A 13,386-nucleotide genomic window follows, 5' to 3' on the forward strand; every position below is an offset into this window, starting at 1 on the left:
ATTAAGTGGTGCAAAGACAACCCGATCTTCCCATACCGGGAGTCGAACCCGGGCCGCCTGGGTGAAAACCAGGAATCCTGACCGCTAGACCATATGGGATCTTCCTTATGCCTGGAGCAGACCCTTTTACTTCTAGTGTGTGACCGTCCCCTTTAAGAACATGGGAATGATCCGAAGGGATTGTTTACTGAATTCAATTTCATCAGGCTCAACAGAGGGAGCTCTCATTTGCCTCATGAGGGGCTCAGTTTCCTCCCATTCTTGCGATGGTATAATAGACAGTACAAACTGGTCGTAAAGCAATGTCCTTGTGACAGTACTCATGCAATGCATTTTAAAAGACGCATAGTATTGTATGGTAACCGTTATCCTACTGACAAAGCAGCCTATTGTTGGACTGTCAATTTTTAATATTTCTCAATCAATCCAATAATAATAATAACAAAAACTATGGGTTAATAAAACGGCTAAGGGCTGACAGCATAGTAAACGAGGCAGAGCGAGCCAGCCAGGAGTCGAACCTAGAATCTTCTGATCCGTAGTCAGACGCTTTATCCATTGCACCACTGGCCCCCTGATCAGGTGTCCGTGAGCTTACACGCCACCTGTTGGTTTTCGACTGGGCAGAGGCCTGTGATGACATCTACTTTTTCTCATGCTATTAACAGACCTGGACCCAACATCAGGAAGGGGTCAGATGAGGGGCCTGCTACAAAAACCTTCAAGATGGAGGCCTCACATGTTGGGGATCTCAATTCTCAATTCAAATCTTAAACGTCAATTTAAAAATTTTAATGTACAGGCTTTTTTGCATGATCTATATAATAGTGATTTACAGTTGGTTTCAATTATACCTGATGTGGTTGATGCTTGGGATTATTTCAAATCTATCTTTCTAGAAATTTGTGATAAACATGCTCCTTTACGTAGATTTCGGGTGAGAGGTAGAAATAATATTTGGTTCAATCAATCCGTCTCTAATCTTATTAAGCAAAGAAACGTGGCTTGGTCTAAAGCAAAGAAAACAAATGGTGAGGAGGACTGGTCTCAATATAGATTATTACGAAATAAGTGTACAAAATTAATATAAAGTTCGAAGAGTCAGTATTATTTAAACCTGATTAATGATAACATGAATTGTCCTTCTAAATTTTGGAAATTAACGAAATCTTTTATAGGATCAAATACATCCACTAATCTTCCAAAAGTTTTAAAATTGAATCAAAGATTGATTACAGACAAGGCTGATATTGTTAATACGTTTAATAGTAATTTTATTTCAGCTGGTTTGATAACAGACAATTCCTTGGTCCTTGATGAACAGAGAACTGATGAGTTGACTAATAGTGAATCAGATTTATTTTCTTTTGCCCCTGTATTGCCGTCCCAAGTTCGTAAACTACTCCGAAATTTAGACTGTAAGAAATCAGGTGGGTCTGACCAAATTGAACCAATTTTTTAAAAATTGTCAGCAGATATTATTGCCGAACCTATTGCATCGATTTTTAATTTGAGTCTCAATCCACTAATGTAATTCCACCATCTTGGAAATCGGCTATGGTTATGCCTTTATTAAAAGGAGGCGATCCTTCCGATTTGAATAATTATCGTCCGATTTCTAAATTACCGGTTTTAGCAAAAGTTTTTGAATCTATTATAAATGATCAAATGAAAGAATATCTACTTAGTCATGATATTTACAACGCATTTCAGTCAGGATTTAGAGCGGGCCATAGTACGATAACAGCTACTACATGATTTAATTACTGCTCTCGATAATAGACAACATTGTGCTGCCTTATTTTTTTATTTGACAAAAGCGTTTGACTTAGTGGATCATGTTTTACTGTTACGGAGGCTTAAAAGTGTTGGCCTCGATAATTCGGCTGTGAGTTGGTTTAAAAATTATTTATCGGATAGAACTCAATGTGTTGCTGTAGATAATTACACCTCATCCATGGTAATAGTCAGGAAGGGTGTCCCGCAAGGTTCTTTATTGGCACCATTTCTTTTTTCTATTTTTATTAATGAATTGGGGCAGAGAATACAATCCGCAAAGCTACATTTTTATGCTGACGATACAATTATTTACTCCACTGCATCCTCTGTGTCTCAGGCTATTGAAATTCTTAAGGATTCTTTTTATACTTTTCAGCTTACTTTGTTGAAACTAAAATTAGTTTTAAATGTAAATAAAACGAAGTATATTCTTTTTACACGTAGCCGTTCTATGTCTACTGTTATGCCTATTCTGACTATTGAGGGTTTACATATAGAAAGAGTACCAACTTATAAATATGTAGGAATATGGCTCGATGAGAAGTTAGCCATTGATGTTCACATTAATTACTTGGTGAAAAGGCTTAAACCAAGACTGGGTTTTCTTTTTCGGGAAAAAAAATGTTTTTCCTTTATAGCTAGAAAGAGAATAATACAGAGTACTATTTTACCTATTTTAGACTATGGTGATGTTGTTTACATGCATGCGTCTACATATTTATTGAAAAGGCTGGATGGCGTTTATCATGCTGCACTGCGTTTTATAACAAATTCTTGTTCACGTACTCATCATTGTTTGCTGCACAACTATTTGGGTTGGTCCTCTTTATATCAAAGAAGGAAATCCCATATGTTAGAATTTATTGTAAAGACATTGATGGGTAGACTTCCAAATTACATTACTAGTCTTCTATGTTTATGTAGAAAGAACTATAGCACTAGATCATCTAATGGGATTAAATTAGTAGTACCTAGGGTACATTCAGAGCATGGTAAATCATCTTTCTCCTACTATGCTCCATGGCTGTGGAATGAATTTGAAGCTACTGTCCCTCCTGAAACAATTCCTCCTTTGAATGTATTAAAATTTTTTACTGCAGCATACAATGATTGAATCATGCTGTTGTTTTACTTGATTTATGATGAATGTTGTGCCCTGACTTTCTGGAATGTTTTATATGTGTTTGTGTGTGATTTGTAGTGTGGCCATCTTGGCCAGGACTCCCTGGAGGAAGGGATTTCTTTTAATCTCAATGGGACCTTCCTGGAAAAATAAAGGAAATAAAATAAAATACATGTTAAGTTGTGGTGTTGTTAGGATATTACTACAGAGCCTGTGACAGTTTCTCAGTGGAAGAACTGGGATCCAGGGCCACAGACGTCTGCAAAAAACTGCTTTAAAAACCTTCGAGATGCAGGTTGGCGATCTTATTGTTTTTGTTTTCATGGCAAGTTGTGGTGTTGTTAGGATATTCCTACAGAGTCTGTGACAGTTTGTCAGTTTGCCAGGGTCGGTGACGTCTCCTCTCCTGGAGTAAAATACAAGTATTAGTGGTCTTGCTGCAAAATCGGGTAAAGGCCACAGCCAGGCTTGAGGGCAAGTCGTCAGCAGACTTTCCCTGGTGGTCTAGTGGTTAGGATTCGGCGCTCTCACCGCCGCGGCCCGGTTTCGATTCCCGGTCAGGGAATGAGTTTTTGCCCACCACCGGCGGCCGTGATTGTAAAATGGCGAAATACGAACTCAAGCGCTAACACCCTCGTCGAGAAGCAGGGCCAAGGAAAAGTTTATGTGTGAAAAAGAACTCCTTCGAGCCGGAGTTGAACCAGCGACCTAAGGATTGCCAACTTGCCACCTACAGTCCTCCGCTCTTCCAGCTGAGCTATCGAAGGCACACTGATTGGGGACAGAACCTCAACATATCAGGTTGCTGAATCTCCGCCACTGGCTAAAACTGCTACAGACATACATGCTGGTTGTTTCGATTAAGTGGTGCAAAGACAACCCGATCTTCCCATACCGGGAGTCGAACCCGGGCCGCCTGGGTGAAAACCAGGAATCCTGACCGCTAGACCATATGGGATCTTCCTTATGCCTGGAGCAGACCCTTTTACTTCTAGTGTGTGACCGTCCCCTTTAAGAACATGGGAATGATCCGAAGGGATTGTTTACTGAATTCAATTTCATCAGGCTCAACAGAGGGAGCTCTCATTTGCCTCATGAGGGGCTCAGTTTCCTCCCATTCTTGCGATGGTATAATAGACAGTACAAACTGGTCGTAAAGCAATGTCCTTGTGACAGTACTCATGCAATGCATTTTAAAAGACGCATAGTATTGTATGGTAACCGTTATCCTACTGACAAAGCAGCCTATTGTTGGACTGTCAATTTTTAATATTTCTCAATCAATCCAATAATAATAATAACAAAAACTATGGGTTAATAAAACGGCTAAGGGCTGACAGCATAGTAAACGAGGCAGAGCGAGCCAGCCAGGAGTCGAACCTAGAATCTTCTGATCCGTAGTCAGACGCTTTATCCATTGCCCCACTGGCCCCCTGATCAGGTGTCTGTGAGCTTACACGCCACCTGTTGGTTTTCGACTGGGCAGAGGCCTGTGATGACATCTACTTTTTCTCATGCTATTAACAGACCTGGACCCAACATCAGGAAGGGGTCAGATGAGGGGCCTGCTACAAAAACCTTCAAGATGGAGGCCTCACATGTTGGGGATCTCAATTCTCAATTCAAATCTTAAACGTCAATTTAAAAATTTTAATGTACAGGCTTTTTTGCATGATCTATATAATAGTGATTTACAGTTGGTTTCAATTATACCTGATGTGGTTGATGCTTGGGATTATTTCAAATCTATCTTTCTAGAAATTTGTGATAAACATGCTCCTTTACGTAGATTTCGGGTGAGAGGTAGAAATAATATTTGGTTCAATCAATCCGTCTCTAATCTTATTAAGCAAAGAAACGTGGCTTGGTCTAAAGCAAAGAAAACAAATGGTGAGGAGGACTGGTCTCAATATAGATTATTACGAAATAAGTGTACAAAATTAATATAAAGTTCGAAGAGTCAGTATTATTTAAACCTGATTAATGATAACATGAATTGTCCTTCTAAATTTTGGAAATTAACGAAATCTTTTATAGGATCAAATACATCCACTAATCTTCCAAAAGTTTTAAAATTGAATCAAAGATTGATTACAGACAAGGCTGATATTGTTAATACGTTTAATAGTAATTTTATTTCAGCTGGTTTGATAACAGACAATTCCTTGGTCCTTGATGAACAGAGAACTGATGAGTTGACTAATAGTGAATCAGATTTATTTTCTTTTGCCCCTGTATTGCCGTCCCAAGTTCGTAAACTACTCCGAAATTTAGACTGTAAGAAATCAGGTGGGTCTGACCAAATTGAACCAATTTTTTAAAAATTGTCAGCAGATATTATTGCCGAACCTATTGCATCGATTTTTAATTTGAGTCTCAATCCACTAATGTAATTCCACCATCTTGGAAATCGGCTATGGTTATGCCTTTATTAAAAGGAGGCGATCCTTCCGATTTGAATAATTATCGTCCGATTTCTAAATTACCGGTTTTAGCAAAAGTTTTTGAATCTATTATAAATGATCAAATGAAAGAATATCTACTTAGTCATGATATTTACAACGCATTTCAGTCAGGATTTAGAGCGGGCCATAGTACGATAACAGCTACTACATGATTTAATTACTGCTCTCGATAATAGACAACATTGTGCTGCCTTATTTTTTTATTTGACAAAAGCGTTTGACTTAGTGGATCATGTTTTACTGTTACGGAGGCTTAAAAGTGTTGGCCTCGATAATTCGGCTGTGAGTTGGTTTAAAAATTATTTATCGGATAGAACTCAATGTGTTGCTGTAGATAATTACACCTCATCCATGGTAATAGTCAGGAAGGGTGTCCCGCAAGGTTCTTTATTGGCACCATTTCTTTTTTCTATTTTTATTAATGAATTGGGGCAGAGAATACAATCCGCAAAGCTACATTTTTATGCTGACGATACAATTATTTACTCCACTGCATCCTCTGTGTCTCAGGCTATTGAAATTCTTAAGGATTCTTTTTATACTTTTCAGCTTACTTTGTTGAAACTAAAATTAGTTTTAAATGTAAATAAAACGAAGTATATTCTTTTTACACGTAGCCGTTCTATGTCTACTGTTATGCCTATTCTGACTATTGAGGGTTTACATATAGAAAGAGTACCAACTTATAAATATGTAGGAATATGGCTCGATGAGAAGTTAGCCATTGATGTTCACATTAATTACTTGGTGAAAAGGCTTAAACCAAGACTGGGTTTTCTTTTTCGGGAAAAAAAATGTTTTTCCTTTATAGCTAGAAAGAGAATAATACAGAGTACTATTTTACCTATTTTAGACTATGGTGATGTTGTTTACATGCATGCGTCTACATATTTATTGAAAAGGCTGGATGGCGTTTATCATGCTGCACTGCGTTTTATAACAAATTCTTGTTCACGTACTCATCATTGTTTGCTGCACAACTATTTGGGTTGGTCCTCTTTATATCAAAGAAGGAAATCCCATATGTTAGAATTTATTGTAAAGACATTGATGGGTAGACTTCCAAATTACATTACTAGTCTTCTATGTTTATGTAGAAAGAACTATAGCACTAGATCATCTAATGGGATTAAATTAGTAGTACCTAGGGTACATTCAGAGCATGGTAAATCATCTTTCTCCTACTATGCTCCATGGCTGTGGAATGAATTTGAAGCTACTGTCCCTCCTGAAACAATTCCTCCTTTGAATGTATTAAAATTTTTTACTGCAGCATACAATGATTGAATCATGCTGTTGTTTTACTTGATTTATGATGAATGTTGTGCCCTGACTTTCTGGAATGTTTTATATGTGTTTGTGTGTGATTTGTAGTGTGGCCATCTTGGCCAGGACTCCCTGGAGGAAGGGATTTCTTTTAATCTCAATGGGACCTTCCTGGAAAAATAAAGGAAATAAAATAAAATACATGTTAAGTTGTGGTGTTGTTAGGATATTACTACAGAGCCTGTGACAGTTTCTCAGTGGAAGAACTGGGATCCAGGGCCACAGACGTCTGCAAAAAACTGCTTTAAAAACCTTCGAGATGCAGGTTGGCGATCTTATTGTTTTTGTTTTCATGGCAAGTTGTGGTGTTGTTAGGATATTCCTACAGAGTCTGTGACAGTTTGTCAGTTTGCCAGGGTCGGTGACGTCTCCTCTCCTGGAGTAAAATACAAGTATTAGTGGTCTTGCTGCAAAATCGGGTAAAGGCCACAGCCAGGCTTGAGGGCAAGTCGTCAGCAGACTTTCCCTGGTGGTCTAGTGGTTAGGATTCGGCGCTCTCACCGCCGCGGCCCGGGTTCGATTCCCGGTCAGGGAATGAGTTTTTGCCCACCACCGGCGGCCGTGATTGTAAAATGGCGAAATACGAACTCAAGCGCTAACACCCTCGTCGAGAAGCAGGGCCAAGGAAAAGTTTATGTGTGAAAAAGAACTCCTTCGAGCCGGAGTTGAACCAGCGACCTAAGGATTGCCAACTTGCCACCTACAGTCCTCCGCTCTTCCAGCTGAGCTATCGAAGGCACACTGATTGGGGACAGAACCTCAACATATCAGGTTGCTGAATCTCCGCCACTGGCTAAAACTGCTACAGACATACATGCTGGTTGTTTCGATTAAGTGGTGCAAAGACAACCCGATCTTCCCATACCGGGAGTCGAACCCGGGCCGCCTGGGTGAAAACCAGGAATCCTGACCGCTAGACCATATGGGATCTTCCTTATGCCTGGAGCAGACCCTTTTACTTCTAGTGTGTGACCGTCCCCTTTAAGAACATGGGAATGATCCGAAGGGATTGTTTACTGAATTCAATTTCATCAGGCTCAACAGAGGGAGCTCTCATTTGCCTCATGAGGGGCTCAGTTTCCTCCCATTCTTGCGATGGTATAATAGACAGTACAAACTGGTCGTAAAGCAATGTCCTTGTGACAGTACTCATGCAATGCATTTTAAAAGACGCATAGTATTGTATGGTAACCGTTATCCTACTGACAAAGCAGCCTATTGTTGGACTGTCAATTTTTAATATTTCTCAATCAATCCAATAATAATAATAACAAAAACTATGGGTTAATAAAACGGCTAAGGGCTGACAGCATAGTAAACGAGGCAGAGCGAGCCAGCCAGGAGTCGAACCTAGAATCTTCTGATCCGTAGTCAGACGCTTTATCCATTGCCCCACTGGCCCCCTGATCAGGTGTCTGTGAGCTTACACGCCACCTGTTGGTTTTCGACTGGGCAGAGGCCTGTGATGACATCTACTTTTTCTCATGCTATTAACAGACCTGGACCCAACATCAGGAAGGGGTCAGATGAGGGGCCTGCTACAAAAACCTTCAAGATGGAGGCCTCACATGTTGGGGATCTCAATTCTCAATTCAAATCTTAAACGTCAATTTAAAAATTTTAATGTACAGGCTTTTTTGCATGATCTATATAATAGTGATTTACAGTTGGTTTCAATTATACCTGATGTGGTTGATGCTTGGGATTATTTCAAATCTATCTTTCTAGAAATTTGTGATAAACATGCTCCTTTACGTAGATTTCGGGTGAGAGGTAGAAATAATATTTGGTTCAATCAATCCGTCTCTAATCTTATTAAGCAAAGAAACGTGGCTTGGTCTAAAGCAAAGAAAACAAATGGTGAGGAGGACTGGTCTCAATATAGATTATTACGAAATAAGTGTACAAAATTAATATAAAGTTCGAAGAGTCAGTATTATTTAAACCTGATTAATGATAACATGAATTGTCCTTCTAAATTTTGGAAATTAACGAAATCTTTTATAGGATCAAATACATCCACTAATCTTCCAAAAGTTTTAAAATTGAATCAAAGATTGATTACAGACAAGGCTGATATTGTTAATACGTTTAATAGTAATTTTATTTCAGCTGGTTTGATAACAGACAATTCCTTGGTCCTTGATGAACAGAGAACTGATGAGTTGACTAATAGTGAATCAGATTTATTTTCTTTTGCCCCTGTATTGCCGTCCCAAGTTCGTAAACTACTCCGAAATTTAGACTGTAAGAAATCAGGTGGGTCTGACCAAATTGAACCAATTTTTTAAAAATTGTCAGCAGATATTATTGCCGAACCTATTGCATCGATTTTTAATTTGAGTCTCAATCCACTAATGTAATTCCACCATCTTGGAAATCGGCTATGGTTATGCCTTTATTAAAAGGAGGCGATCCTTCCGATTTGAATAATTATCGTCCGATTTCTAAATTACCGGTTTTAGCAAAAGTTTTTGAATCTATTATAAATGATCAAATGAAAGAATATCTACTTAGTCATGATATTTACAACGCATTTCAGTCAGGATTTAGAGCGGGCCATAGTACGATAACAGCTACTACATGATTTAATTACTGCTCTCGATAATAGACAACATTGTGCTGCCTTATTTTTTTATTTGACAAAAGCGTTTGACTTAGTGGATCATGTTTTACTGTTACGGAGGCTTAAAAGTGTTGGCCTCGATAATTCGGCTGTGAGTTGGTTTAAAAATTATTTATCGGATAGAACTCAATGTGTTGCTGTAGATAATTACACCTCATCCATGGTAATAGTCAGGAAGGGTGTCCCGCAAGGTTCTTTATTGGCACCATTTCTTTTTTCTATTTTTATTAATGAATTGGGGCAGAGAATACAATCCGCAAAGCTACATTTTTATGCTGACGATACAATTATTTACTCCACTGCATCCTCTGTGTCTCAGGCTATTGAAATTCTTAAGGATTCTTTTTATACTTTTCAGCTTACTTTGTTGAAACTAAAATTAGTTTTAAATGTAAATAAAACGAAGTATATTCTTTTTACACGTAGCCGTTCTATGTCTACTGTTATGCCTATTCTGACTATTGAGGGTTTACATATAGAAAGAGTACCAACTTATAAATATGTAGGAATATGGCTCGATGAGAAGTTAGCCATTGATGTTCACATTAATTACTTGGTGAAAAGGCTTAAACCAAGACTGGGTTTTCTTTTTCGGGAAAAAAAATGTTTTTCCTTTATAGCTAGAAAGAGAATAATACAGAGTACTATTTTACCTATTTTAGACTATGGTGATGTTGTTTACATGCATGCGTCTACATATTTATTGAAAAGGCTGGATGGCGTTTATCATGCTGCACTGCGTTTTATAACAAATTCTTGTTCACGTACTCATCATTGTTTGCTGCACAACTATTTGGGTTGGTCCTCTTTATATCAAAGAAGGAAATCCCATATGTTAGAATTTATTGTAAAGACATTGATGGGTAGACTTCCAAATTACATTACTAGTCTTCTATGTTTATGTAGAAAGAACTATAGCACTAGATCATCTAATGGGATTAAATTAGTAGTACCTAGGGTACATTCAGAGCATGGTAAATCATCTTTCTCCTACTATGCTCCATGGCTGTGGAATGAATTTGAAGCTACTGTCCCTCCTGAAACAATTCCTCCTTTGAATGTATTAAAATTTTTTACTGCAGCATACAATGATTGAATCATGCTGTTGTTTTACTTGATTTATGATGAATGTTGTGCCCTGACTTTCTGGAATGTTTTATATGTGTTTGTGTGTGATTTGTAGTGTGGCCATCTTGGCCAGGACTCCCTGGAGGAAGGGATTTCTTTTAATCTCAATGGGACCTTCCTGGAAAAATAAAGGAAATAAAATAAAATACATGTTAAGTTGTGGTGTTGTTAGGATATTACTACAGAGCCTGTGACAGTTTCTCAGTGGAAGAACTGGGATCCAGGGCCACAGACGTCTGCAAAAAACTGCTTTAAAAACCTTCGAGATGCAGGTTGGCGATCTTATTGTTTTTGTTTTCATGGCAAGTTGTGGTGTTGTTAGGATATTCCTACAGAGTCTGTGACAGTTTGTCAGTTTGCCAGGGTCGGTGACGTCTCCTCTCCTGGAGTAAAATACAAGTATTAGTGGTCTTGCTGCAAAATCGGGTAAAGGCCACAGCCAGGCTTGAGGGCAAGTCGTCAGCAGACTTTCCCTGGTGGTCTAGTGGTTAGGATTCGGCGCTCTCACCGCCGCGGCCCGGGTTCGATTCCCGGTCAGGGAATGAGTTTTTGCCCACCACCGGCGGCCGTGATTGTAAAATGGCGAAATACGAACTCAAGCGCTAACACCCTCGTCGAGAAGCAGGGCCAAGGAAAAGTTTATGTGTGAAAAAGAACTCCTTCGAGCCGGAGTTGAACCAGCGACCTAAGGATTGCCAACTTGCCACCTACAGTCCTCCGCTCTTCCAGCTGAGCTATCGAAGGCACACTGATTGGGGACAGAACCTCAACATATCAGGTTGCTGAATCTCCGCCACTGGCTAAAACTGCTACAGACATACATGCTGGTTGTTTCGATTAAGTGGTGCAAAGACAACCCGATCTTCCCATACCGGGAGTCGAACCCGGGCCGCCTGGGTGAAAACCAGGAATCCTGACCGCTAGACCATATGGGATCTTCCTTATGCCTGGAGCAGACCCTTTTACTTCTAGTGTGTGACCGTCCCCTTTAAGAACATGGGAATGATCCGAAGGGATTGTTTACTGAATTCAATTTCATCAGGCTCAACAGAGGGAGCTCTCATTTGCCTCATGAGGGGCTCAGTTTCCTCCCATTCTTGCGATGGTATAATAGACAGTACAAACTGGTCGTAAAGCAATGTCCTTGTGACAGTACTCATGCAATGCATTTTAAAAGACGCATAGTATTGTATGGTAACCGTTATCCTACTGACAAAGCAGCCTATTGTTGGACTGTCAATTTTTAATATTTCTCAATCAATCCAATAATAATAATAACAAAAACTATGGGTTAATAAAACGGCTAAGGGCTGACAGCATAGTAAACGAGGCAGAGCGAGCCAGCCAGGAGTCGAACCTAGAATCTTCTGATCCGTAGTCAGACGCTTTATCCATTGCCCCACTGGCCCCCTGATCAGGTGTCTGTGAGCTTACACGCCACCTGTTGGTTTTCGACTGGGCAGAGGCCTGTGATGACATCTACTTTTTCTCATGCTATTAACAGACCTGGACCCAACATCAGGAAGGGGTCAGATGAGGGGCCTGCTACAAAAACCTTCAAGATGGAGGCCTCACATGTTGGGGATCTCAATTCTCAATTCAAATCTTAAACGTCAATTTAAAAATTTTAATGTACAGGCTTTTTTGCATGATCTATATAATAGTGATTTACAGTTGGTTTCAATTATACCTGATGTGGTTGATGCTTGGGATTATTTCAAATCTATCTTTCTAGAAATTTGTGATAAACATGCTCCTTTACGTAGATTTCGGGTGAGAGGTAGAAATAATATTTGGTTCAATCAATCCGTCTCTAATCTTATTAAGCAAAGAAACGTGGCTTGGTCTAAAGCAAAGAAAACAAATGGTGAGGAGGACTGGTCTCAATATAGATTATTACGAAATAAGTGTACAAAATTAATATAAAGTTCGAAGAGTCAGTATTATTTAAACCTGATTAATGATAACATGAATTGTCCTTCTAAATTTTGGAAATTAACGAAATCTTTTATAGGATCAAATACATCCACTAATCTTCCAAAAGTTTTAAAATTGAATCAAAGATTGATTACAGACAAGGCTGATATTGTTAATACGTTTAATAGTAATTTTATTTCAGCTGGTTTGATAACAGACAATTCCTTGGTCCTTGATGAACAGAGAACTGATGAGTTGACTAATAGTGAATCAGATTTATTTTCTTTTGCCCCTGTATTGCCGTCCCAAGTTCGTAAACTACTCCGAAATTTAGACTGTAAGAAATCAGGTGGGTCTGACCAAATTGAACCAATTTTTTAAAAATTGTCAGCAGATATTATTGCCGAACCTATTGCATCGATTTTTAATTTGAGTCTCAATCCACTAATGTAATTCCACCATCTTGGAAATCGGCTATGGTTATGCCTTTATTAAAAGGAGGCGATCCTTCCGATTTGAATAATTATCGTCCGATTTCTAAATTACCGGTTTTAGCAAAAGTTTTTGAATCTATTATAAATGATCAAATGAAAGAATATCTACTTAGTCATGATATTTACAACGCATTTCAGTCAGGATTTAGAGCGGGCCATAGTACGATAACAGCTACTACATGATTTAATTACTGCTCTCGATAATAGACAACATTGTGCTGCCTTATTTTTTTATTTGACAAAAGCGTTTGACTTAGTGGATCATGTTTTACTGTTACGGAGGCTTAAAAGTGTTGGCCTCGATAATTCGGCTGTGAGTTGGTTTAAAAATTATTTATCGGATAGAACTCAATGTGTTGCTGTAGATAATTACACCTCATCCATGGTAATAGTCAGGAAGGGTGTCCCGCAAGGTTCTTTATTGGCACCATTTCTTTTTTCTATTTTTATTAATGAATTGGGGCAGAGAATACAATCCGCAAAGCTACATTTTTATGCTGACGATACAATTATTTACTCCACTGCATC

At 38.8% G+C, this 13,386-nt stretch overlaps 10 non-coding genes across 10 annotated transcripts; 3 read left to right on the forward strand and 7 right to left on the reverse strand.

The window, feature by feature from the left end:
- Positions 1-27: 27 nt before the first annotated feature.
- On the reverse strand, positions 28-99 carry trnae-uuc (transfer RNA glutamic acid (anticodon UUC)). Its single transcript has one exon. It is a non-coding gene; the product is annotated as a tRNA-Glu (tRNA).
- Positions 100-3,395: 3,296 nt separating this feature from the next.
- On the forward strand, positions 3,396-3,467 carry trnae-cuc (transfer RNA glutamic acid (anticodon CUC)). Its single transcript has one exon. It is a non-coding gene; the product is annotated as a tRNA-Glu (tRNA).
- A 115-nt stretch (positions 3,468-3,582) lies between these two features.
- trnay-gua (transfer RNA tyrosine (anticodon GUA)) lies at positions 3,583-3,669 on the reverse strand. Its single transcript is given in 2 exon segments — positions 3,583-3,618; positions 3,633-3,669. It is a non-coding gene; the product is annotated as a tRNA-Tyr (tRNA).
- Positions 3,670-3,788: 119 nt separating this feature from the next.
- On the reverse strand, positions 3,789-3,860 carry trnae-uuc (transfer RNA glutamic acid (anticodon UUC)). Its single transcript has one exon. It is a non-coding gene; the product is annotated as a tRNA-Glu (tRNA).
- Positions 3,861-7,156: 3,296 nt separating this feature from the next.
- Positions 7,157-7,228, forward strand: trnae-cuc (transfer RNA glutamic acid (anticodon CUC)). Its single transcript has one exon. It is a non-coding gene; the product is annotated as a tRNA-Glu (tRNA).
- A 115-nt stretch (positions 7,229-7,343) lies between these two features.
- On the reverse strand, positions 7,344-7,430 carry trnay-gua (transfer RNA tyrosine (anticodon GUA)). The gene is given in 2 exon segments: positions 7,344-7,379; positions 7,394-7,430. It is a non-coding gene; the product is annotated as a tRNA-Tyr (tRNA).
- A 119-nt stretch (positions 7,431-7,549) lies between these two features.
- trnae-uuc (transfer RNA glutamic acid (anticodon UUC)) lies at positions 7,550-7,621 on the reverse strand. Its single transcript has one exon. It is a non-coding gene; the product is annotated as a tRNA-Glu (tRNA).
- A 3,296-nt stretch (positions 7,622-10,917) lies between these two features.
- Positions 10,918-10,989, forward strand: trnae-cuc (transfer RNA glutamic acid (anticodon CUC)). Its single transcript has one exon. It is a non-coding gene; the product is annotated as a tRNA-Glu (tRNA).
- Positions 10,990-11,104: 115 nt separating this feature from the next.
- trnay-gua (transfer RNA tyrosine (anticodon GUA)) lies at positions 11,105-11,191 on the reverse strand. The gene is given in 2 exon segments: positions 11,105-11,140; positions 11,155-11,191. It is a non-coding gene; the product is annotated as a tRNA-Tyr (tRNA).
- Positions 11,192-11,310: 119 nt separating this feature from the next.
- Positions 11,311-11,382, reverse strand: trnae-uuc (transfer RNA glutamic acid (anticodon UUC)). Its single transcript has one exon. It is a non-coding gene; the product is annotated as a tRNA-Glu (tRNA).
- Between the last annotated feature and the right edge of the window lie 2,004 nt (positions 11,383-13,386).

Source organism: Siphateles boraxobius, unplaced genomic scaffold, assembly GCF_051911475.1.
Source record: "Siphateles boraxobius isolate OS27281-9 unplaced genomic scaffold, OSU_SipBor_1 77, whole genome shotgun sequence".
In the NCBI taxonomy this organism is placed as follows: domain Eukaryota; kingdom Metazoa; phylum Chordata; class Actinopteri; order Cypriniformes; family Leuciscidae; genus Siphateles; species Siphateles boraxobius.